Here is a 27544-nt window from a genome sequence, read left to right as displayed (position 1 = left end):
ATGCATGATGCAGAAGGGCATCTGATTTTGAAATGAGAGCAAAATAAAGTAACTTGAAAATTTCCCCACATAAACACCTACAAATACTATCGAAACTTAAGAAATCTTCCTTAGGATACATTGCTAGGCTTGCAAGCAAGGGGAACACCCAAATTTCAAGTGAGAACAGTTACAGATTCCATCTGTAAATCCCCATTATGATCTAAAATGCAAAAAGAGGGACACCTGGGTGGCTCAGTTGGCTGAGCATCTGACTCTTGGTTTCCACTTAGGTCATGGGATTGAGCCTCATGTTGCAGAATCTGCTTGTTCCTTTTCTTGCTTCCTATATGCCCCTCCCACCCCCACTCTCTCTAAAATAAATATATCTCTTAAAAAAATAAAATAAAATACACAAAGGGACAGTCCATTTTGAACTAGAGATTGTGTATTCCAAAAGAATCTACAAGAAAATAAAAATAAGTGTTAAAATTATTACATATACGAACAGAAGAATCAAAGTTCTAAGATGACACTATCAAAAGCTACACAATTCAGGAAAGCTTCACCTAATGTTACAGAATCTCAAAGAAAATACAAAATGTTATAAAAGGAATAAATAATCTGAAGCCTAAGAATGAGATATTATGGGGGAAAAAAGAAAAATTAAACCACCACCATGTCTCAGAATAAAATACAGGCACTGGAATTGAATAATAGACGATGAAACAGTTTCAGAGACTTAAACTGGAAAACAGATCTTTGTAAATCTAGAATGAAACAGAAAATACAAAAAATTAAGAGGAAGAGAAGAGAAAGAGCAACACTAAGAAGAAGTAAATGGAGAGGCAATTTCAAGAAAGCAACGGCTGACATGACCTACAGTGAAAAAGACAAGAATCCTAAGATTCAAGAAGCATAACAGGCTCCAAGAAAATAAAAACCACTGAAATTATAGAAAACAAACACAAAAGGAAAATCTTGAGTAACCAAGGAAAAAAGGAACAAATAGACGACCAGATTTCTGTTCAATAGAAACTAGAATAAAATACGGATGGAATGAACTTAAAAATGAGTTTGGTTTAGGCCAGAGAGGACAAATCAATTTAGTAGGCTCCCCTTCCATTACCTAGTTACATGTCCATAGAAGGATTTTAAAGTTCATTCAGTCCTCAAGGGGGGGGGTGGGGGGGTGGGGGGGGGATCCCTCAATTATTGCTGTCTGTCAGTGTCAGAAGAAAAGCATGTAAAACTCCAGAGGGAGGGTGAGTGAGATCCATCTAAGATGTAGGCCCTGGTGAGACTCGGTGAAATTACTACCGTACAGCAGAAAACACTTTCTCCTATAGACAAAATCTCACAATAATGGGCCTTAAGTTTATCTAAGGGGGTTTCAAGAACCAAGCTCATATATATATAACATGTTTCTAGAAAGATTTGCATTCCTTAAGAGGAATGGAACTAGTGAGGACACTGCTGAAATGCCTTCAGCAACAGCCTCTGAGCCCAGCACTTGGCTCCCAGACATGGCCTCCTCAGCTCACCGGAAGTGGATCCCTGTGGCATGGAGACTGAAGATGAAACTCAAGAGAGCTAATACCAGACTAGCTCTAATTAACTGCATTTTCCTCGACAATGGCTTGGCATTTATGAGCACAGATGTCAGCATAATCATAATTGGATTTGTAAAGGCAAATTTCAAATTAAGGAAAATGGACCTTCTGACTACAATACTACGATGTTGAATTACTATATTGTACACCTGAAACAAATATAACACTGTATGTAAACTACAATTGAATTAGATTTTTTTAGAATTAAATAAAAAGCAAAAAAAAAAAAAAAAAAGCCATACTATAAAGTACATAAAGGCTTTGGAACCTGGGAACTATTTTCTCATATCGACAGTGTAACAAAATGATTGGGTCTAAAACCAGCTTGATAAAAATCCACATTGCTTATAATGAACCGGAAATAAAATATGTATTATTACTCAGTACCACTTTACTAATGTATCTTGTCCCTAAGGGATTGCCCACATACAGATCCAAAGTGAAATGTTAGATCTAGGACCAGAAGACCAAAGCCCTTTCCTCTAGCCATAGCTTTTCCACTACACCATCTACCAGCCCCTCCTACCTCCTGCCTCTTAGCACTACACGTACCCTCTCAACCCCAAACCCAGAGGAGGTTAAAGCAGGAGTGAGAGGCTCCAATAATGCCTGTGTGGACTTAGGAGTTGTTTGCATGGAAGATTTCCTTCCTTGGAGAAAATATAGGCATGCTTGTAGGCTAAGAATTTTTTAAAAAAGAAAAAAGATAAAAAGACAAGGTGACAAAGGCAGGATGCCTCTATAAATATTGTGTAATGAAGAAATCAGTGTATTAAGCTCTAACTCAAGAAATAACCAGGTTTAAATGAACCTGGTAAGGCCCTGTAGTTAAGCACTTTACATTTATTTTAAGATAGGTATTCATATGTTCCCCATTTTATAGAGAAGCCAGAGGCCTGGAAATGTTAAGATGCTAGCATAGGATCACAGGTTTAGCAAGTGATGGAGACAGGATTTGATAAGACAAAGATGAAGTCTGGCACCACTGCATAATAGTCTCCTGTCCAATCCTATTAAGCTGTCAGGAAGAAGGATTACACACAAAAATGGCAAATGGGTTTTAACTCGTGCCAACTCTGATCTATTTGTGGTTATTTTGATACAGATTCCAATGCTCCATCAGGGCTCAGTGACAAAGAACGCTATGATCATTTAGCAATGTCTGCCATTGGTGAGAAAGTGGTAGAGTGACAGTATTTGCCACATATTTGCCATCCCCAGAATAGGGAGCTCTTTGGAGAGTTTCTATCTTTAATAGTCAAGTTAAAATTATGAGGAAAGGAACATTGACAATTGCTGTCACTCCAAATTTTTTTTTTAATGGAAAGACACCCATCTGTGATATAAAACTTAAAAATGGAATACAAGCTACTAAATTGTTCCAAAGTCTGGATGGGTGAAGGTTAACCTCAAATACTATTGCTCATAACATTCCATAATTTTAAGTAATAAAAAAGTGAGTGATAATCCAGCAGCAAGGACAAAATGAAGTAGTATGCTTTAAAGAAAGAAAAAAAAAAAAGGAGAGAAAAATAAAAAGTCTCCTGCCAACCAACTGCCAAGAGTTTCATGAGTCAAGCCCCCAGGTTAATAAATCCTTGTTTCCCCTCAAATCCAGGGGAACACATAGGGAAAAATCACATCTGTCTAAATATACCTGACCATTTCTCATCACCACGCCAGCAACTACCACCCTTGTCTCTCACCGGAATGATTAATATCCCCTTCCACAGTCCCATGGCTCTACCTTTAGCCTCTACAGATCTTAGCACGGGTGCTAGAAGAGTCTAAAACCATCCAATGATATTGCATATTACTCAGGAAAAGACAAAGTTTGTATAGTGGCTCACAGGCTCTAAGAGGCCCCTTTTCCCATCTTCACCTCCCTAATCTCCCTGGCCCTCTACAAGCTACTTGGAATACAAGCTACTAAATTGTTCCAAAGTCTGGATGGGTGAAGGTTAACCTCAAATACTATTGCTCACGGCCTTCTTGCTATTTTGTCAGCATGCCAGCCTTACTTCATCTCTAGGCCTTTGCCCTTGTAATTCCTCCGGCTGGAATATTCTCCCCTCTGATATCCCCACAGCTCACTTTGTCACTTCCTTGTCTTTATTCCACCTATCCTCTCTTCCGTGAGGTCTTTTGATTTAAAACTTCTACTCCGTACCCCCTTACTAATTGCCTTCTCTTTCTAAAAAAGTGGTTTTCCTTCTCTATCACCTATAACCACTCTAGAAATTATTTACTTTTAGTGGGACTTGTCCCCTTCTCTTCACCCCAACTAAACTAAATTTCACAATGATGGGGACATGGTTCCATTTTGTGCTCAGCTCTATGCTCAGTGGCTAAAATTGTGGCTGCCATAAAGTCGCCATTCCGGTGACCCATAATTCTGTTTCCTGGACAACAAGGAAAATTTTTCAAAAAAAAATTTTTTCCAGTGGATCTGAAGCTCAAAGATTTTCCGAGATGTTGCTTTAGGTGCACTATTTCTTGACACAGATGCCCCATTTCTGGAGGCCTTACTGCCAAAGACTCCAAACTAAAGCACGCAGTCCACAGTGAGCCCAAGAACATATTCCATCCCCACTACTGCACATGCCATCTGGAGACATGGAGCATCAGCTATGAGTTTGCTAGAAATGCAAATCTTGGTTCTCAGACCAGAAGTTATGAGTCATAACATACATGTTAACAGATATATACGCACAGGGTGGTTTTTAGGCACAAAGTCTAAACAGCATTATCTTGAGTTTCTGGCAAAGGGCTCTGAGGTCCTATCAAGGGAAGCACAAACAAGTCTTTGGGAAACTCAGATGTTGCTTGTTTCCTAAAAAATAACCAAGCTTTAACAAGCAGTGGGAGTCCACACGTCAGCCTTCCATTTCTAAGTTCTATGACAGCAATGTGAAATCTCTAGAAGTTTAAAAAAAAAAAAACCATAAATATAAATCCTTAATATCCCATGCCACCTTTAGTTAGTGTCCCACTGCCAGCCCACATCATGGCTTAGCGAGGAAAACAATGCATGAGGAAAAGTGGCCCTTGAGCTCTTGAGTTATAGGCCCTTAGATAAATAATATTTTCCTGCTCAGGGTCCAGCTGACTCATCTGTTTAGGTGGGTAGGAAATCAGGCTCTCCCTCCCTTGAGTATGTTTGGAGTTTCAGATGGGATATTTGTCAATTTCTCTGAAAATAGTGTTGCATGAAGTCAGTTATTATTGAAGCCTTAGTATTTTGCTTGCCATTTCCTAACACATGCTTGGTTCATGCTTAGTGAGATGGATTCACGCCATATCACGATTGGCATTTGAAGACCAACTGTTGTTTGTTCTTATACTAGAAGCCACAGCAGCTAAGGTAGGACATCTTCCAATTAAATGGTTTTGGTTCTAATTATCTTGCACCCACACAGGAGTAAGTTTTCCCTTACCACTAGAAGAATTATAAGAATTATCATTCCTTCCTATATCACTACAATCCTTAGAACTGAACTCTCCCCAGAGAATTTCATTCATTCTTTTTCTCTGCATCCACTACTAGGTCCCTAGTGACTCTTGCCCCACTTTGAGGAGAATAACCCTATATTCACCAACAAGGAAATTTCTCACCTACCAGAGGAGACAGTTGTCACCACTGGATCAACAGGCAAGCCACAGTTTCAGAGTTGCATGTTGTCTCTATATGTAGGGACGTGCTGTCCCTGATCTCCTGGACTGAGTCCTGTTTACCACCGGTTTCCTAGTACATATCTCCTGCCCATGTGTAAATTTGTATTACTATCAAAACCCTTTTATTTCCTGAGGTTATTTGGTTGTCAATCTCAGCTCACCTGCTCTGTTTTGCTTTTCACAAGCTCCTCTTTGACCTCAACGTTGCTCTCTGAATTCACAGGATTTACCGAGGGTCAGTTCCACTATCCCCCCAAACCCTCCAGATGTGATCTTTGCCTATATGCCACATCATCAGTTAGAGACAAAGTACTTGGACCTGGCCCTTTCTACGTCTCTTGAGCACTAACATGCTGGTCCTCCTAATGAAACAGTACTCTGTTTGCTACATTTAGGTGCCATTGTTATTTACAACCCCATGGTTGTTCTATGGGACACGCTTCAGCAGCTCCTAGGCTACACTCATTTTTTTAAAAATAAATATCTATACTGAAGTATAATACACATACAGAAAAGCACACAAGTCATAAATTACTCAAATATTCAGAGTGAACAGACCTGTATAATGCCCATTCAGGTCAAGAAACAGAACACTACTGGCATCTTAGAAGCCCACCCATGTCCTCAGTCATTAAAATCCCTAAGATAAATACTTTTTCCTCCCAGTCATTACCCACCCACCCTCCCACCTGCAAAATAGCCATTCCCTTGACTTTTTAGCACCAGAGATCAGTTTTGCCTGCCTTTGAGCTTTCTGTATGGAATCATGTAGTATGTGATACTTTTGTGCTTGCCTTCTTTTACTTGACTTGACGTTTATGAATTTCATCCACATTGTTGCATGCAATATACAACTATATAGCCTTCCACTATATGAATATTCAAGTATTTACCTATTTTTTATAGATATTTCTATTTCTAGTTTTGGTCTATTATAGACAGTATTGCTATAAACACCCTTGTGCATGTCTTTGGTGAGCAGAATGTACACATTTCCAGGTGAGCATATAACTGGTACTGAGTTACACACCCAAATAGTTCCAGAGGATAGTTACAGGAGAAATGGATTAATATGACTATATATAATGAAGCATTTTGATACTGAAAAACTGGAAAAATGTCCAACAAAAAGACATTTAATTAAACACATTATGATATAAGCATATAATGGAATGCCATATCATTAAAGTGAAGATGTAATAAAATATTAAATGATACCAGAAGACATAATATTAAGGTCAAAATAATTATATTGGTTATTATTTGCTCTACTTGTATTTTTTCAGTATAACTTTTCTAAGGATAATACAATTAGTTTTGGTTCTGCAATCAGAAAGATAGAACGCTCTTCAACAAAAGGTTTGTCCATCCTCTCATCTACTGCAAATGTAGCATAAAAAAAACTCTCCTGATCTACCTTCACCAGTATGGTATTATCACTGAAGAACTTACAAATCTCACGTACTGTGGGACATTGTTCAAAACTTGAAGCTCTGCAAGGAGTCATGACCCTGTGCTGACCAGTCATTTGCTGTTTTAACGCTCCAATAACTGGTATAGGCAGTACAATTTATTTGGAGTAGGAGACGTAAAATGTTAATAGATCCAGCTTTGCCACATTCTGGTTGAATGACTTGGAGAAAGTCACCATCTCTTCATTTCATTTTCCCATCTGTCAAATGAGGATACAACAGACTTCAAACTCCTTCAGAAAATACTGACCAGGCCTAATTCAACTTTGTGTCCTCAACCTTGTCTGTGGATGCATTAATGTGCTCAAATAACATACATGCCTAATTCATAGAAGTATCTGGGGGGGGGGGGAACCATGGAGACTATGAAACCTGTAAGTGTACCATCATTCCGCAAGGAAGGCTTCTATAAGGAGGGAAGATGAAGTGGACACTTCTTACATACCAAGTCATATCCTTACATATCCACCTATCCCCAGGGCATCTGGCCACTTGTTCCAACCTCAGTGGCTATAGTAGCTACCACCTCTGTGGGAAATTTGACCAACTTCACATGGGCACAACCCAACAGCATTTCACCACATACCTCTAGCATATTCCCTCTTGCCTCCTGCCCTAATGTTTCATATATGTGAAAGTACATAGGAATACTCGGGGTAAAACCCTGACTAGTGGAAGTTTTCCCCCTTCCTCTCCAAACAGACTGTCCTGAGAAATGGTCATTTATGGGGTCACTGTCCCTGATATCAGTTTGGTAATATGCCATTATGGTAGATTTCCTACCTTTCTGGCTTCATTCCCCTTTTCCTACATTCCTGCTTCCTGGGATTTCAGGCTCCCTCAGGGAGGGCTTTAAAAGGCAATTGTTCAAGAAATCTTAATGGTCAGAGCTGTCAACAGTTTATTTTATTGTTCACTTTGTTGGAGACAGAAGTGCTCTGAAATATAGATATACAAGTAATCCTGGGCAGTGGTGAATGAACTGGTTCACTGCTCAGGGGCCTGGTGGGAACAGATTAGAAGATTATAGAGAAAAGTCTGTGAAAAAAATATAATGGACATACGAACACGGGAAAAACTTTGTCTCACACTGTCCTCCAGAGAACATTCACCACCGAGAAGACCATCAAAAATGAAATGGATTGAAATGATTTGTCCTGTGAACATCAGCCAGGAGGTCTTCTTGACCACTTCCTGATGGCATAATAGAACCAGGAACGGTGACCATGGAAGAATGGAGGCTGTGCAAGAACCCTGCAGCATAGACTCGATTTCAGCAAGACTCATCCAGTTCTACTGCTGAATGTACAAACGTCCAGCAGTAAAGACTAATGCTGATCCCTCATATGGCACTATTCTTCAGGAAACCCAGCAACCATTTGATGACAGGTTAATTATATCAGGTCCATTTTATCTCGGAGGAGTAGCAATTAATTTTAACTAGAATCCATATCTACTCTGGTTTCAGGCTTGGTTTCCCTACTACTGTGCTACAGCCAGCATTGTCATTTATGGACTTAGAGATTGCCTGCCTTACTGACAGGATAGCCCATATAATATCACTTTGGACAAATGGACAAATTTTTCATCAACAACATTCAACATGGGTACATGACCATGTGGTCAAGCAGCCAACCTAACAAAACTGTGATTAGCTTGTCAAAGGCTCAGCAAAGTTACCAGGTTGAGGACCACCATTATGGGGTTGGGAGTCTCTTCTGTAGAATGTAGTATGTGTATTTAAGGAATAAGTGTTATGTCCTTAATACTTAGAATATAGAGGTTTAGAAACCAAGGAATGAAAAAGGATTGGCCCTTATCATTCCTAATAACTCACCAGGGAATTTGTGTTTCTTATCCTATTTTCCAGTTCTGGGTGGGGATGGAAATGGGGTGAGCAGAGTGAGTAACAGATTTTTCCATGGGGGGATGGTACACAAAACTAGTGAACTGCTCACTGTAATAGGTCAATTCTTCCTCATGCTACTTGACAATGAAGTCATTCAAGTGGTAGGAGTGATTTGATCCTGACTGCCATGGGGAGCTAGGGGAGCTATTACACAATGGATGAAGGAAAGAGCAAGTATAGAAGCAGAAGATTCCCTGGAACATCCCTTAGTCTTTCTCTGCTCATTAAGACCAATAAACAGACAACTGAAGTAATCACAATCTGACATTAAAAAGATATAACCACTGAAGTACAGGCACAGGTGGGGAAAATCTAGAACAGATGGAGGAAGATGATAAATATCAATTAAGGCCTTGTGACTAGGTTTAAAAGCAGCAACTATAGTTTATTTCATTAACCCCTTTGTCAGGGCACCTAGGTGGCTCAGCTCGTAGAATACACAACTCTTGATATTAGGGTCATGAGTCCAAGAAGTTAAGTAGAGCTTACTTAAATCAAGAAATACTTATTTTTAAAGACCCTTAAAAAAAAAAAAAAAAAAAAAAACCCTTGTCCAAGTCATTTCAGAGTTGGCAGCTGGTCAATACAGTGATGGAGCCACTGTGATTGCACTGCTTTCCCCAGAGGGCACCATTTTGTAGTACAGCAGCAAAATGTAACACCTCTTCTTATACCTGCACCAGGTACTTCTTGCCTCCTGCCCAGGATTTCTTGTTGACACTGAGATGGGACACACTGCAGAGCCTACATATGCATATTCAATAAGTTCAAAGAAATTAACACCCAGAAAGTTAACTTTTGACCAAGGGCAGATAGGAAGAAGAATTTACCCTCTGGCTCCTTTCTCCCTTGGACAGACCTCTTGCCAGCTGGTCATTCACACAATCTCAGAAGGTGATGCTGCAAGATCGAGCTCTCAGAAGCTCTTAAAACCAAATGGAAGCTGGTTTAATAATGCACCTTTATATTGGCTTTCCTTCCTTTTCTGACGCATTTCTGTTTTTTTTTTTCCTCCTATTCCATGGGATTTCACTCCTGAATAAAGAAGTAGCACATGAGTCTCTACTTCAGGCTCTGATTTCTGGCAAAACCAGGGTAAGACCTAAAACAACTGGCAGCCACAGCTGTGGTGTTCATATCGGGGGTGGAGGGGGGTGGGGAGTTGTGGGATAGTCATCAAGGCAATGTTGATGAGATGGGATGAGATGGGAAGACACAGCCCACTCTTTCCAGAAACAAGGTAGTCTTCATGAATTTCCTCAAGGAACCTGGTCCTTTGCCAAAATTAAGGTAAAGAGTAGCCCTTGCTGACCCAAATGGATAGCTTCATAATCCCTTTCTTTATCAGCCTTAGAGTACATCTTTCCTGTTCTGATGGTGCTGGTCCTATCTTCACCCCAAATGATAATCATGAAATTAGACCTGGCCTGTCAAAAGCTTCCTTTCCCCTAAGTATCCTGACTGCTTCAGGGATTAGTTTCTGACTGGAGCCAAGCCAGTCAGGATCCTCCTCTGAGATCTTCCTACCAGTTCTACAAATGCTTTCTCTCTACTGGGGATAGGAGTCTAGTGGTCTCCATGGATGCCACATAGAATCTGCCCAATAATGAAGCCTGCAGACAAAAAGCAGAGCTTAAGGCAAAAACAGAGACTTTTGTTGCTACCACCATGGTCATGGACCCAGCAGGGATGATCAAGAGTTAAGCACATATCAGTTTCTAGGAAAGGAGACAGGGTTTTTTATGACCAGAGCACCCAGAGCACTTGAAAAATGTGTTGGGACCTTTATAAACCAAGATTTGAAGGCTGTCAAAATGCCATTAAAGCTAGTATAAGCAGTCTATACCATTTAGTATAGTCTAAACGGTGTTGCTGGCTTCAGACATGGCTGGATCTAGGGGGTCCAAACAATGTAATTATGACTATCACTTCAGTTCTGAGCTCTGCTTTTCCTCTTTTGGCTTCATTATTGGGCACAGTCCATATGGACAGCAGCCACATCCTTTAGGTTCTGTGTGACTATAGCAGCCGCAGTAACTGGTGGCTACAGTAGGCAGGAAGTAGGAGAGGGAGCCGCTCTGACGTGGTGGCAGCAGGTCCATTCCCAAGTTAAGAACAAGCAATAGTTGACAAGGGCAGCAGGGAGAACAGACGCACCACCCAACTCCTGCGTTTGGTGGAGGAAAAGGCAGTCAGAAATCAAAGTCAGATTTCTAGGGATTGCAATGGAAAAAGTGAGGAAGAGAAATTATACTTTTGATTAACACTTTCTTCTTCTATAGCCCCACGTGTATCCTGCTATAAGCACAGACCAGATCAAACGTTAAGTAGATGATATTTGACAGTCACAATGCAGTATTTCCTCTTCTCATCACTGTACCCTTTCAGCATTTGAAATTCTCCCTCCTGCCCAGAATTCCAACAGCTGAGTCATGAGAAGTGACAGACTTAATACTTTTTTTTAGTTTCGTTAAATGTAAGTACCTAACTGTAAAGCCTGAGCATATAGAAAATTTAGTTTTACAATTAAAACTCCAACAGAGCTCACGTCTTGCCCTCCATGGTGTACATAGACAGCATTCATGTGATGCCCAGCAACTGAATATGTAAGATGAGTGGCCCAAGGAAATGACTATTGTAGCATTTTTCATAGAGTCAAGTTAAATGTGTCAGTCAGTTGTAAAGAGGGGAAAGAAAAATGGTTCCTTCTCTCCTGCCAAAGAAGCAATGCTTGGAGGAGATTATCACTGCTGCAAGAACCCCATCTCCAACCTGACCCTAATAATCCAGGCCAAGAGTATGTTCAGTTGGTAGTTTCTACAATAGCTGGAACCTCCATTCACATACACAGAAACCTCAGGTGTATCTTCAACTCGTCCCATAACTAATGCAAGGGATTTCAGGGAAGCTCCCTGTTTCCTTCAGGAAACGCAAAACTTTCAACAAAAGGATTTTGAAGTTGGCAAGAAGCTTCCAAAATGTACAATAAAGTATGGAGTTTTGGCAAAAATAAGAAGTTTTCCTGTTGCCAATGCTTTCTGCTTTCTAAAGGATTTTAGTATAGTTTGACTGCAAAGAAGACAGCAGTAAGGGGTGAATTGCAATCCTTTCAGAAACAAAACAAAACAAAAATCTATAACAAGACAGACGAAGCAGACACTAATAGTTACTTGGAAGAAAATGTGATGCTTTCCTGTTTTTAAAGGAGCCAAAATTTAAAAAAACAAAAACAAAAACAAAACAAAACACCACACATACCTGTCCTTTCCCAAACAACCTATCTACTCTTCATGCCTCTGGCCATTGCAATGCCATGTATCAGGAATGACCTTATACTGAGGGCACAAAATGGTGAGGAAAAAGAAAGTAAACCCCTGCCTGTTTACAAGCAGGGAAGCATAGAATATGCAGAAGTGGTGAGAAGGGGCCCCTTACCCAGACTCTGGGGGTTAGAAAACCTTTCTGCAGAGAGTTAGCGAAAAATGAAAAATCAAGTTTTAGGCAAATGAGGAGGATAATATTCCAGGCAGAAGAATGACATCTTAAACCTAGAGAGGATAGCATCATTGAAAGTAGTTCAGGAGAGTTTATTTACTCGGGGCTTGGAAGTAGAGAAAAAGAGATGAAAATGGGAAACAGGGTAAAGAGCAAAGAAATCATGAGGGAGGGACACAGGAGCCAAATCATGAAGGGTTTTTAATATTATGCTTTGGTTTTCACTATTTATTCTAAGAAAATGAGAAGACACTGAGGAAATTTTAGCTGACAGGAGAGATGAAAATATATATTTGAGAATCTTTGGAATCCCAGTGTCTAACAAAGTGCCAGACTCTTAACAGGTGTTAAATAAATGCAGGGGTGACAGGGTGTGGCAGGAATAGAAGAAATGACGCACCAATGGAACAGTCTTTATGAAAACAATCTTTTAAATAAGAAATCATTATAAACCTTGTAAGGTTTGTAAACTTATACAAGAAAACTGTAAATTCATTAGACCATAGTCACAAAAAACACCAAAATGTTTAGGATGCCAACATTGCATCGTAAGTATTAAAAACAAAACCAAAGTATTCATGAGTGTTTTCTCATTGCATAAATCATAGTTTTCCTAATGCTAACACTAAGGTTGCTTTCTCAAGAAGAGGGAAGAAAGCAAGAGTGCTCTGGAACCTGGGGTGGGGAGAGAGGAGAGCATAGCTGTGAAGAACATCGACTCTGACTTTACTTAACATTCAGATAGTTCCTAATAAGATTTCCAGAGGTGGAACCTTGGCCTCTGTACTTCTGTTTCCTCATTTATAAGATGAGAATGTTATCCACTATCTCAAGTTTGTTACAGCAATTCAGTTACATAGTTACCTATAAAACAACTATTCCGTGCCTGGCATAGAGCAATGGCTCAAGGACTATTCACTCCCACAGGGCAAAGAGGCAGGCTTTGAAGAACACTATGGACACTTTGAAGACAGCATGGTACTCTGGAGGGCTGGAGGCCACAGAATATAATTTAGAAAGAAGGAGGGTGCCAGAGAATCCTAACCTGTTCTGAAATCTTAAAGATAGGCAGGACCACCTCCTTTGAGAATTTAGAATTGAAACTGAGTTGTGGCTCATTTTAGGTTTATTCATTCCCCCAAACATTTGCTAAGCACCTACTGTACACTAGGCACTACTCTAGGAACTAGATACTAAACTATTAAAACAGATAAAAAAGGAAAAACTAGGAAAATTATAGTAAAAAATTATTTCAAAGAAGATTTATACCCACAAAAAGGAAATAGAGTGATTTGGCTGGGTTTCTTAAACATTGTGTGAAAGATGGGTTTCTTTTTACTTCCGTAAGCCCAGAGATGAAACACGGGCAGCAAAAGCCCCGAGCAAAGTAAACACACTCACACACACACACAAACACACACACACACACACACACACACACACACACACACACACAATGGTCATGACCAGTGATGAGATGTAGCAGATACCTGTGGACACCACCAGCAGGTGCTGGGGTGATTAAAGTCAGAGATGGCGGAATTTGTGGGGACTTCCTGAAGAGTCTTGAAAATTTAAGAATTAGGGAAAAGTAGAGATAAAGCATGAAACATTTTAATACCTTTTTTTGTTTAGTCCAGCAACAAAGTTCAAAGATAGCTGGTAGGGGATCTGCCCAAGAAATGGGGGTGGGGGTGGGGAAGGAGGAGGAGCAGCAGCTTCTTCAAAGGTGATGGAGAACTTGGAACCTTGTGTGGAGGTGAGTGAGTATGCAAGTGGTGTCAGACTAAACACAAAAGAAGAAAACCAACATGTTTGTCTGGATCTCATTAAAAGAAGAAGGGAAAGGAATTCCCTAAGAACTATAATTCACATCTGTTGCTCAAAAGGGTCCAGGAGGACATCAAAAGAATAAAGCGCATTTTCCTATATAAACAAAAACTACAATGTAATTTGTTTTATCAATGTAACCAGCATGGCTTCATCTCTCTCATGAATCCCTAAATCCTCAAATTACAATATCTGAGATCCTTATCCCATTTGACTGAATAAGTTTAGTATTTATCAAATTTCCACCCTAAGTAATCAGGACTCCTTGGGAGATGCTTCCGTGCCCTTCAAATCCATCTTGTCACCGGATACCCGAGTCAGCCACTTGGCTCCAGGAGTCTTATGTGGCCTCTTATATGACCTCCTGCCACCTCCTCAGAGATTATGTTTCTTGTTGTTGTTTTAACCACTCCTCTCCCTTAGACTGCTTTGTCTAGAGCCGGGGTATAATGCTTCCTCAAGTTCTGTTACAGTAGAGATCAAGCCAACCAGATTTTATTGCTGTTTGGAGGATAATAGATCAAAGAAGAGGAAGGAAGGCAGTAAAATTGAAACTATTTTTTTAATATATGGTGCTCTCATAACCTGCAAGCCAAGACCCAAGACTAACTTCAAGAGATCCCTACTTGTAGCTCTCCCATGTAGACCCTGTTTTAGGAGCCAGCTTATGTACAGCACACGTATTTCCTAGCAGAAGTTCCTTGAACATATCCCGGTTTTCAGTGAAATGAGTTCTTAATTTCAAGGCCCAGAAAAATACAGGAGTTTATTCCTTACTTTCCAGGGCTCATTCCATGTTCTGAGACCTGCCTCTCCCCTTCAAGGTAAAACTCCCATGATAATGTTTTGCTCAGTGGCCTTTAGAAAGACTACTGGGGGAAGTCATCAAGAAGATACGACCACCAGTTGATATACAATTGGACCCAGGCAATCAGAGATTCCTCACCCCTTTTCCTGTCCTTGGAACATGCATTCAGCTTGCCTTATCATTAGGAGCTTCCACAGGGACATATCCTTGAAATAATGTGTTGAGATCACCTGGACAGCAAATATGTGACTAAGAACCCAGTTAGGGCCTATATATAAACTTTTGAGATGTGGCAGCCAGGTAATGGAAATTTGCTTGTCTTGTGGCCACCAAGATAAGCCTTCTAAGTAAGTTTCCTTGCTTACTAAAATTGCCACTTGCCAATCTGGAGTGGTTTGCTCCTTTCTTTGGTCCCTCCCTGCCCTCCACATAAGATGGCCAGTTTGCAAAGCAACTGTGACCCCCAAAATACATAATAGTTCAGGTATATTAATTCCCAGGTCTGGATATTCACTCTTCAATGTAATATTTGGGGCCTCAACAGTCTATCTTATGTTGAACTGCATCAGACTCAGGCCACATAAGGTGAAGATCATATCTGCCCATGTTTTCCAGCCAGGTCTTACATTCTATTCTCCTATCAGCAGTGGCTTAAGCAAATGCACATGAACTTATCCCGAGCAAAGCAAGACTACCTCGCTGTAGGTATATCCAAATCTATACACAGGCATGTTCTAAAGAAAATAATCCTCTGAGATGCAATTGTCTGCTGTAAAAACATACTTTTAAATTATAAAATCAAACAATTTAGTCTTTTGGGCCAAGAAATCTCAACCCCTTTGCAGTCCACAAAGGAAACTTTGCTCTGAGTTTAACTGAAGTTCCATGGAATGGAGGATGATGATCTCAGAATAAAGAATGAAAAAGAACCTCTGGTTCAGTAGCTGCTCTTTGTGAAACTCTAAGATTTTTTTCAACTTCTACCTACCACATCATTAGGGACTGTCATATAAGAGCTTGGATATATAACCAATTGGGTATTTGTGAACTTTTTATTATTGTGACACTAAATATGTATATTACACATTTATCTTTCAAAACTAAAAAAAAAAAAAATAATGTGGAAGGGCAAATGTATGTCAAAGAGTGTTAGAAAGTATAAAGTGTTGCCTTAACAACTCTAAGGTCAATTTTGGAAAGTTGAAGACAAACTAGAGACAATGCAAATTAAAATAAGCCCAAGACCTTCCATATCACAAAGAGAGGGGCAGTGTCTTCAAATTCTTTTATATCCCAAATTATATCCTTTGTATATTTTGAAAACCCATCACCACATATCCCTGGCCAGAGGTCATAGAACCCATTCAGCTCACTGAGCCCTGATCCCTAACTACTTTTAAGTTCTTCAGGGCCAGGCAGTCACTAGTTGATCAGATGCTACTCTAACAGCATATGTTCTTTTTATCTCAACTCTTCTCCTAGAAATTGTGTTGAAATACATGAATTTTCCATAAATATCTATCAACCTTGGGGTTCCTATTGAACATAACTTAAACACACATTTATCTTTACATCTTCCCAACTCCACTAAAATTGCAATGAACTCATTTCAAAAGACGGGCCAAATTCCTTAGACACGGGAATTCCCCGGAGGAACCAAGTGCCTCTGAAGTCATGGGAATTCAGTAAAAATCCACATGCTGAATGTGAAATCTCTAGTTCTTTTCCCAGTTTAAGTCCCCAGATACAAAGCAACCAGGCATATGCTCCTCAGCCAGGAGACTGAAGAATTCTCCCTAGGAAAAACTGTAACTCAACAAAAAGACCCACATATACTGAATTTTGCATCTAGTAATATTCACTTCCCAGTGAAATTCAATCACAAAAGTCAGCAAGTCCTATGCTCACATGAGACCTTCCAAGCATTTAAATACCCCACTCTTAAAATGCATAGCCCAAGATCACCAGATGTGTAGGAAATACTTCTAAAATGAAGATAGACCCAAACAGGAACATACACACACACACACACACACACACACACACACACTCTACAAGGAAAGAGAGAATATTTGAAAAGAACTATTAGTCATTATGCTTTAGGAGATAAGAGTTTTAAAAACATCAGAATGAAGAACTTGGAAGTGATACCAACATCATGATGGCATAAGCTGTTTCTCCTTTTTGCCCACCCCCCCATCCCACAATCCCTCCAAGACACACACAAATTCAGCATCCATCCATAGACAAAAGAGCCTTTGAAGGAGCTGTGGGACCTGGTACCAAATGCCAAGGGACCCAGGAGTCATCTCACTCACCCACAAATCTGGTAACAGGCAACTAGACCTCAGCCTACAGTACTAACCTAGCAGTAGCCCTTAAACCAGTTCTAGCAATCTCTGCTGCAGTCTAGAAGCCTTAGAAAACATGGTCTTAGGCACTCACCCAAGGATGAAAAAGTTCTTGTGCAAGTCCAGAGGAGGTTTCCAGAGACATTCCAGCAACCTGTTGGAGAAAAAAAAAAAAAAAATAGGAGTTTGGGTGCATTTGAGTGGGTAAGAACACTGACTAGTATCATGAAAATATACAATACACTGTTAAGAGTATGTAGGCTTCTGTTTTATGTAAACTTCATAGTAACTACAAAGCAAAAACCTGCAGTAGATTCACAAAAAATAAAGAGGATATCAAAATATAACACTAAAAAAGTAATCAATTTATAGAGTAAGGCAGCAAGAAAAAGAACAAGGCAACTAAAAACAGCTAGAAAATGGTAAGTCCTTACCAGTCAATACTCTGAATATAAATGGATTGAATTTCACCATCACCCCCAGAAAACAAACAAATGAAAAAGATATACATCAACAGTAGAATGGCCAAATGGATTAAAAAGAAGAACAAAAAGGACTGAACTATATATGTTGCTTACAAGACACTCAGCTTTAAGGACACACAAAAGAGAAGGAATAGTTATATATGACAAAATAGACTTTAAGCCAAAAATGATAAGACAAAGTCATTATATAAGGATATAGGGGTCAATTCTTTGAGAACATAGATCATAAGTGTGTGTGTATATGTGTGTGTGTATATATATATATCTCCAATATCAGAACACCAAAATATATTAAATACTGAAATCTGAAGGAAGAGATAAACAATATAATGATAGTATGGGGACTTGAATATCAACTTTCGACAATGGTTTTCTGTTTGGAGAACTGATCCAACAAAAAAATTCTGGACTTGAACCATACCTTAGACCAAATGGACCTAAAAGACATGTACAAAACATTCCATCCAATGGCTGAAGAATATATATTCTTCAAGTGCATATAAAACATTTTCTAGGATAATTCATATGACAGGTCACAAAGCAAGTCTTAGCAAATTCATAATTGAAATCATATCACCACAAATATTTTCCTACCATAATAACATGAAACTAGATATCAATAACAGGAGGAAAGCTGGAAAAAATCACAAACACATGGAAATTAAACAATATGCTCCTTAAACAATAGGTTAAAGCAGCAATCAAAAATGGGTATCAAACATCTTAAAAAATGGAAATGGAAACAACATATTAAAAGCTATGAGATAGGGGCGCCTGGGTGGCTCAGTGGGTTAAGCCACTGCCTTCGGCTCAGGTCATGATCTCAGCATCCTGGGATCGAGCCCCGCATCAGGCTCTCTGCTCCACAGGGAGCCTGCTTCCCTTTCTCTCTCTCTCTCTGCCTGCCTCTCTGCCTACTTGTGATCTCTGTCTGTCAAATAAATAAATAAAATCTTAAAAAAAAAAAAAAGCTATGAGATAATCAAAAAGCAATTCTAAGAGGAAAGATTTCAGTGATAAATTCTACATTAAAAAAAGAAACATTATGGGGCTCCCGGGTGGCTCAGTGGGTTAAAACCTCTACCTTTGGCTCAGGTCATGATCCCAGGGTCCTGGGATCAAGCTCCCCATCTGGCTCTCTGCTCAGCAGGAACCCCACTTCCCCCTCTCTCTCTCTCTGCCTGCCTCTCTGCCTACTTGTGATCTCTGTCAAATATATAAAAACAAAATCTTAAAAAAAAAAAAGAAAAAGAAACGAAACATTTCAACACGGATGGTATTAGAGGGTATTATGCTAAGTGAAATAAGCCAATCAGAGAAAGACAATTATCATATGGTTTCACTCATATGTGGAATATAAGAAATAGTGCAGAAGACATAGGGGAAGGGAGAGAAAACTGAAGGGGAAGAAATCAGAAAGAGACTGAGAGACTCTGGACTCTGGGAACTAATTGAGGGTTGAGGAGGGAGAGGTGGACAGGGAGATGGGGCAACTGGGTGATGGGCATTAAAGAAGGCACGTGATGTGATGAGTACTGTGTGTTATAAGCAACTGATGAATTATTGAATACTACATCTTAAACTAATGATGTATTATATGTTGGATAATTGAATTTAAACTAAAATCTTCAGATGGGAAAAACTTTACAAATTAAAAACATATATATATTTTAAATAAACAACCTATATTCACACCTCAAGGACAAGAAAACTAAGCCCAAAGTCAACAGAAGGGGGAAAAAGATGAGAAGTAAATGAGACCAGAAAAATAGCAAAAATCAATGAAACTAAGAATTGCTTTCTTGAAAAGATAAACAAAATGAACCAATGCTTAGCAGGACTACGATGACAAAATCAAATGAAAGATGTTTCACGTGATACCGCACAAATACAAATGATCATTAAGAGACTACTACACTATGTGTTCATAGCAGCACTGGCCACAGTTGCCAAACTGTGGAAAGAATGAAGATGCCCTTCAGTGGACAAATGGATAAAGAAGATATGGTTCATATATACAATGAAGTATTACACCTCTATCAGAAAGGATGAATACCCAACTTTTGTATCAACATGGACCGGACTGAAAGAGATTATGCTGTGTGAAGTCAAGCAGAGAGGGTCAATTATCATATGGTTTCACTTACTTGTGGAGCATAAGGAATAACATGGAGGACATTGGGAGATGGAGACAAGAAGTGAGTTGGGGGAAATTGGAGGGGCAGACAAACCATTAGAGACTGTGGACTCTGAGAAACAAACTAAGGGTTTTGGAGGGGGGTGGGGTGGGTGGTTGGGTGAGCCCAGTGGTGGGTATTATGGAGGGCATGTATTCCATGAAGCACTGGATATGGTGCATAAACAATGAATTTTGGAACACTGAAAAAAAATAAAATAAAATAAAACGGAAAAAAAAAAATAGGGGCACCTGGGTGGCTCAGTAGGTTAAGTCTCTGCCTTCAGCCCAGGTCATGATCTCAGGGTCCTGGGATCGAGCCCCGCATCGGGCTCTCTGCTCAGCAGGGAGCCTGCTTCTCCCTCTCTCGCTCTCTCTGCCTGCCTCTCTGCCTGCTTGGGATCTCTCTCTCTCTCTCTGTGTCAAATAAATAAATAAAATCCTTTTTTAAAAATGGAAAAAAATTAAAAATAAAAGGGAGGAAGCTGGAGAGGAAAATAAATTAGTAAATAAGTAAATGAAAGGGAGGGGGTTGTATACTCTATGTTATTTTTAGTAAATCTAATTTATTCATTCTAGAAATTATTGAAAAAGTTAAACATTTAAAAATAATTTTCCCTGTTCTAGAATTTTTTTTAATAAGGAAACCAGGAAAAAGAAAATAAAAATCATCTCTAATTCATCTTCTTAAGATAAACATTTTAATGTATTAAAATATAAAACATTGTAAGTTTTATTCCAGGCTTTTTAAAATTTTATATATGAAAGTGAAATGTTATCAAAAATATCTCTTTTATAAAATAAAGGTCATACTGTATAGTTAAAAAAAAGAGAGACAACTATGAACATTATATTGCCAACAAATTGTATAACCAAGAAGAAATGGATCAATTCCTAGAAACATAAAGCCTAACAAAACTGAAAGACATAAAAAATCTGAACGAACCAATAATGAGTAAGGAGAGTGAATCAGTAGTTAAAAACTTTTCAAAGAAGGTCCAAGAACAGATGGCTTCACTGGTGAATTCTACCAGACATTCAAAGAATTCACACCAATCTTTCTGAAACTCTCCAAAAACAACTGGAGAGAATAACGACCAAACTAATTTTAGGAGGCCACCATTACCCTGATACCAAGGCCATATAAGAACACTACAAGAAAACTATAGGCTAGTATTCCTGATGAATATAGATGCAAAAATTCCCAACAAAATATTAGCAAACCAAAATCAATACTACATTGGAAAAAATCATATGTAATGATCAAGAAAGATTTATCCCTGGGATGCAAGGACAATTCAACATATGCACTATCGATAAATGTTTTTAGAATATGAATAGAATAAAAGATTAAAAACACAGGATCTCAGAAGACACAGAAAAAGCATTTGACGAATACAACCTTTCATGATAAGAACTCAACAAATTCAGTATAGAAGGAATATACCTCCATATAATAAAGACCATAGATGAGAAGCCCACAGCTAACAGCACACTCAATGGTAAAGGACTGCAAAAGCTTTTCCTCTAAAATTAGGACCAAGACAATGATGCCCATTCTAGCCACTATTATTCTAATAGGATTGGAGGTCTTAGCCACAGCAGACAGGAAACAAAAAGCATCCAAATAAGAATGGTAGTAAAATTGTCTTTGCTTGCGGAAGGTATAATCTTTTTTTAAGTTTTTATTAAATTCCAGTTAGTTAACTAGCAGTATTAGTTTCAGGTGAACAATTTAGTGATTCAACACTTCCATATAGCATCCAGTACTCATCACAATAAGTGTACTCCTTAACCCAATATAATCTTTCATATATAAAATGCCAAAGACTTTATCACACACGCACAAGAAAACATACCAAAACTGTTAGAACCAATAAACAAATTCAGTAAAGTTGCAGAACACAAAAATCCACATGTGGAAATCAGTAGCATTTCTATACTCCAACAAAATATCTGAAAAAGGACCAATCCCATTCACAATATTAAAAACAAACACAGGAGTAAAATTAAATCAAGGAAACCAAAGACCTGTACCCTGAAAACTATAAGATTTTGGTGAAAAGAAATTGAAGAGGAAACAGAAAGCTATCCTGTGTCCATGGATCATGAAAATATTGTTAAAATGTCCATACTACCCAAAGCCATCTATAGATTTAACACAATTCCTATAAGTTCCAATGGAATTTTTCATATAAATTCAAAAACAAAAAAATCCTGAAATTTGAATGGGGAAAACAACAACAACAACAAAACCCTGAATAGCCAAGACAATCCTGAGAAAGATCAGAGCTGGAGGGATCACATGTCCTGATTTCAAACTATACTACACAAAGCTATGGTTAATAAAGTGCCAGCAAAAAAAAAAAAAAAACACAAAGTCCAAAGGAACCCTCATATATACAGTCAACTAATATTTGACAAGGGATCCAAAAACAACGGCAAAAGGATGATCTCTTCAATAAATGGTGCTGGGGAAACTGGATAACCACAAAAAGACTGAAACTAGACCTCTACACCATGCTACTCTCAGAAATTAATTTGAAAGGGATTCAAGACTTAAATATAAGACATAAAACCATAAGACTCCTAGAAGAAAACATAGGGAAAACCACTCCTTGATGTTTGGAACTGTTTTTTTTGGATAGGACACCAAAATCACAAGCAACAAAAGCAAAAATTAGTAAATGGAACCACATCAAACTAAAAAGCTTTCCACAGCAAAAGACTTGACAAAATGAAAGGCAAGCTGCATAATGGAGAAAAAATATTTACTGGTCATATATCTAATAAAGGGTTAATATCCAAACTATGTCAACAGAATAAGAAAATAAAAAACAATCCAATTATAAAATGCGCAGAGGAACTGAACAGACATTTTTTTTTTAAGATTTTATTTATTTATTTGACAGAGAGAAATCACAAGTAGGTAGAGAGGCAGGCAGAGAGAGAGAGAGGAGGAAGCAGGCTCCCTGCCGAGCAGAGAGCCCGATGCGGGACTCGATCCCAGGACCCTGAGATCATGACCTGAGCCGAAGGCAGCGGCTTAACCACTGAGCCACCCAGGCACCCCTGAACAGACATTTTTCCAAAGAAGACATACAAATGGTCAACAGTATATAAAAAGGTACTTAAAATCATTAATCATGAAGGAAATGCAAATCAGAACCACAATGAGAGAACACTGCATATCTGTTGGGATGGTTATCATCTGAAAGACAAGAGAGAACATGTTTGCAAGGATGTGGACAAAAGGGACTCTTTATACACTGTTGGTAGGAATGTAAATTGGTACAGCCATTATGGAAAACAGTATGTCTGTTCTTCAAAAACTTAAAACTACCATATGATCTACCAATCCCACTCCTGTGTGTGTGCATGTGTGGTGTGTGTGTGTGTGTGTGTGTGCATATGTGTGTGTGTGGTGTGTACATGTGTGTGTTTGTGCGTGTGTATCTCCAAAGTAAATGAAAATGGAATCTTGACAAGATACCAGCATTCCATGTTTATAGCAGCATTATTCACAATAAGCAAGATACGGAAACAACATAAGGGTCCATCAACAGATGAATGGTTGAAGGAGAGGTATTAGACCTTTATAATGGAGTATCCTTCAGGCACGAGAAAGAAAATCTTGGTGTTTACAACATGGATCTTGAGGGCATTATGCTAGTGAAAAAGGTCAGAAAGAACCACACTGTATGGTCTCACATGTGGAATCTAAAAAGCCAAACTCACAGGAACAGTAGAATGGTGGTTACCATGGATTGGGGAAAATGGGGATATTTTGGTCAAAGGGTACACACTTCCTGATATAAGGTGAATAAGCTCTGGAGATCTAGTGCACAGTGGGACTATTTATACTATACATATTTATCCTATTACACATTTCAAAATTGCCAAGAGATCAATCTTAAATGTTCTCACCACAAAAAAAAAAAAAAAGAGACGGTCAATATGTGATGTGATGTGAAGGAGGGGTTAGCTATTACTACGGGGGTAATCATTTGGCAATTTATAAGTGTATCCAATCAATATGTTCTATATCTTCAGCTTATGCATCAATTATATCTCAAAGCTAAAAAAAAAACAATAGCAAAAACTATGATCAACATTATTTTTTTTTAAGATTTTATTTATTTATTTGACAGAGATCACAAGTAGGCAGAGTCAGGCAGAGAGAGAGGAGGAAGCAGGCTCCCTGCTGAGCAGAGAGCCCGATGTGGGGCTCGATCCCAGGACCCTGAGATCATGACCCGAGCCGAAGGCAGCAGCCCAAACCACTGAGCCACCCAGGCGCCCCATATGATCAACATTATTTGATAAGCATTTAAAAAAACGTATGGTAAACCAAATTGTAAATTGACTGCAATGGAATATTTCAGAAAAGTAAATATTTTTAAATTAAAAAAAAAGAATTAGGTGCTTTAAAGAATAAAAAGCTATTACCCAAAAGATACAGATGTAGTGAAAAGAAGGGGCACCTGCACCCCAATATTCTTAACAGCAATGTTCACAATAGCCAAACTATGGAAGGAGCTGAACTATCCTCAGATGTGATTCATATGAACAATGGAATACTACCCAGCCATCAGAAAGAATGAATACCTACCATTAAATCAACATGGATGGATCTGGAGAGTGTTATGCTAAGTGAAATAAGTTAACCAGAGAAAGACAATTACACGGTTTCACTCATACATGGAACATAAGAAATAGTACAGAGGATCATGGGGAAGAGGGAAAACAGAATGGGAAGAATCAGAGAGGGAGACGAACAATGAGAGACTCTGGACTCTGGGAAACAAACCGAGGGTTGTGGAAAGGGAGGTGTGTGGGGGATGGGTAACTGGGTGATGGGCGTTAAGGAGGGTTTGTGATGTGATAAGCACTGGGTGTCATATGCAAGTAACAAATTCCTGAACACCACATCAAAACTAATGATGTACTTATATGTCGGCTAACTGGATTTAAATTTAAAAATAAAAAGGAACACTATGGAACAAGAGACCATTTGTGATCATTAAAAATACCATACATGTTAAAATTCAGTACATCTTGGAAGACAACAGTGGAACTAATCTCCTAGGGAGACAAGCAGCAGTGGTGGTTTCAGGGTGTAAGCCACTGAGAAGCTGTCACATGAGTGCCTGTCACACTAACGGCTGCCACTGGCTCTGGGCCACATCTGGCTCTGCTCCAGAACAGAGCTTCGAGGGCACTCTATAAAATTTAGTCCATCCTAAACAGTCTGAAGCAGACAAAGCCTTTTGAGCTTTTGTTCCTTCCTCTCGTCACAAAGCACCAAAACATTCTAATAAATGCGATCATTTACTTCATTAGATAGTTGGAATGCTGGATGCCAACTCTCTCAGTACTGGGTTCGGTCTACACAGGCACTGCCCTGAGACCCAGAAATCTCCCATTTATTGTGCAATGGGCACTGCACAGCAAGAGGGCATCTCCCCCGCCCACAGTCAGTTCTAAAGAAATGATTAAAACATGGGAAAATATGAGCTCCTGTCACCCATCACTGTTGAGTAATGATCACTGCAGTCACGAAGGAGCCTGCTCCGATAAGGAAACACGCTGCCTGGAAAATGCAATGTTTCAGACTTCTGCATCTGCGCTCTTGCAAATGCTTTCTTGGCACCATCCTATTTCATATGATTAATTTTCCACAAGATTTACAAAGGAATAAAATTCCTCCTTTATAAAAGTTTGACTTTTATTTTCTGAGTAACTCCTGACACCGAGTGCTAAAATTCCACCTTGGGGGGTTCATCAGGAAAAAAAAGTTATTTTCCTCAGCTGGACATTTTCAGTTGGACATTATCTTTTCTACTATACAGTAGGAATAGTAAATAGTCAATTTGTAATATCACATTTATTTAGCAAAGCACATACTGAGTATGCATTAAAATACACTGAGTCAGGGGCGCCTGGGTGGCTCAGTCTAAGCTTACGTGTCTGCCTTGGGTCAGGTCATGATCTCAGGGTCCTGGGATCGAGTCCCACATTGGGCTTTCTGCTCAGCAGGGAGCCTGCTTCTCCCTCTGCTTCTGTCTGCTGCTCCCCCTGCTTATGTTCACACTTTTTGTCAAATAAATGGATAAAATCATTTTAAAAAGACACTGACTCATCATGCCTATTGTAGGCCTCCTAAACTCTTGTGTAGATAGACAACAGAGGAAAATGGAGGACCCCCATTGTCCAATGACGTACAGAGCAGGCTACTAGAGGTCCATCAGAACACAATCCCAAGAATGTACGCAGGAGAGCTCTGTAGGAGAATGGCATGGCACTGAGCTGGATTTGGGGTCTTTTCTAAGGATACAGAATTATCCTTATTAGGAATTTGAGTCACAGTCATAGAAAAGTGACAGAAACCTCAGGATCCTGTGTTGAACACAGAACTAGGTAGTAAGCTATATATACACTAGGTGCCATGCATATAGATCAGGGGGCACTAGATTTTATAGACCGTTTTTGTAGACTGTGTTTCACATCTCTAACCCACCATGCCCTCATCAGGCCCACACGCGCGCACGCACATAAACACACACACACACACACACTTCAATTCATTACATAGAAGATGGGGCATGAGAAGCTCCCAAGTGATACTGATAATCAACGAAGGAACACCTTCCAAGTGAGTTTTTAAGTCCCTTCCAGAGCTTTGGTAGATAGACAAGTTTCCAGGAACTCAAAATACAAAGTTAAGGGCAATGTAAGGTGGTATAGGAGCCAGGGGAGTATCTTAAATAACAAGAGTCCTAAGAATATAAAGGTCCAGAAGCTCATCTCTTAAGGAGAAAGACCGTGATAGAAGTCTCAGAATTCTTAGAATGCACAATAGCAGGCGAGATGGAGGAAGGCACTCCTGGAGAGACCTAGCAGAGCACCGGTGCAAGACACAAGAGGCCCAGCGATACAAGCAGGTGAATACTGGCTCTGAGTGGTGACAGCATGGTCTGTACCCAGTAATTCCCCCCTCTGGTGAGTCTTTTCCTAAGTTTGTTTTCCTAAGGGTTTCCTGCAGGGGTAGAAGAGCACATCAGATGAATCCCCATCCTTACATAAAACCTTCTCAGACCAAACCAAACTTCTCTTCTTCTTCCTCTGAACTCAGTTAAGGATGAATTAAAAGTGCCTAATTCAACTCACTATATTATGGGTCATCATACTGAGATGTTTATTTATTTCCCAGTGTCACACAGGTAGGAGAGCGAAGAGAAGGAGATCCATGGTCTCCCGTTGACAACCCAATATTCTTCTCATTACTTCACCTTTCTCTCTTATTCATAATGTCTGAACCTGTGTTTTCATTACTATCCATAGAATCTACTTCAGTGTCAGACATATGGAATACCCAATAAATACTTGTGAAATGGAAGTAAATTCTTTTAAATTCGTTTAAATTCTTTCTATACTTATTGAATAGAAGACAGACAATATGAATAGAAGACAGAAAGGTCTTGAATAGAGGACAGAAGGAGCAACCAAGATTATTAGCCTTAGCAAAACTTTCCCCAAACCCCCATGTTCTCTTTTCCTTTATGTCTCTGAACTTGCTCCCTGAAATTCTTCTCTCTACATCTTTCCTCCTCTTCCTCTGGATATGGATAATGCATATCCAACTCGCAACTGACAACTCTTTGGGAAGCCATCTCAGTTTGGTGTCCCTACTCCATATTCCCATAGCATCATACACCCACCCCAAAAAATAAATCACAGTGAGTGTCAAT

The 27544-nt window shown here is 39.2% G+C and overlaps 1 long non-coding RNA gene across 1 annotated transcript in view; it reads right to left on the bottom strand.

Annotated features, from left to right (window-relative positions):
• Positions 1-389: 389 nt before the first annotated feature.
• The window catches only part of LOC309870814, a 72092-nt gene continuing 44937 nt past the window's right edge, over positions 390-27544 (bottom strand). The window contains exons 3-4 of the long non-coding RNA XR_014314831.1: positions 17227-17286; positions 390-442 (exon numbers count right to left, since the gene is read on the bottom strand). This is a non-coding gene — a long non-coding RNA (uncharacterized lncRNA). The remainder of the gene's footprint in view (positions 443-17226; positions 17287-27544) is intronic.

This window comes from Mustela nivalis, assembly GCF_964662115.1.
Source record: "Mustela nivalis genome assembly, chromosome: 8".
NCBI classification, from domain to species: Eukaryota; Metazoa; Chordata; class Mammalia; order Carnivora; family Mustelidae; genus Mustela; species Mustela nivalis.
Note: the sequence above shows the minus strand (reverse complement) of the source record. Positions and strands in the feature narration are given on the sequence as shown.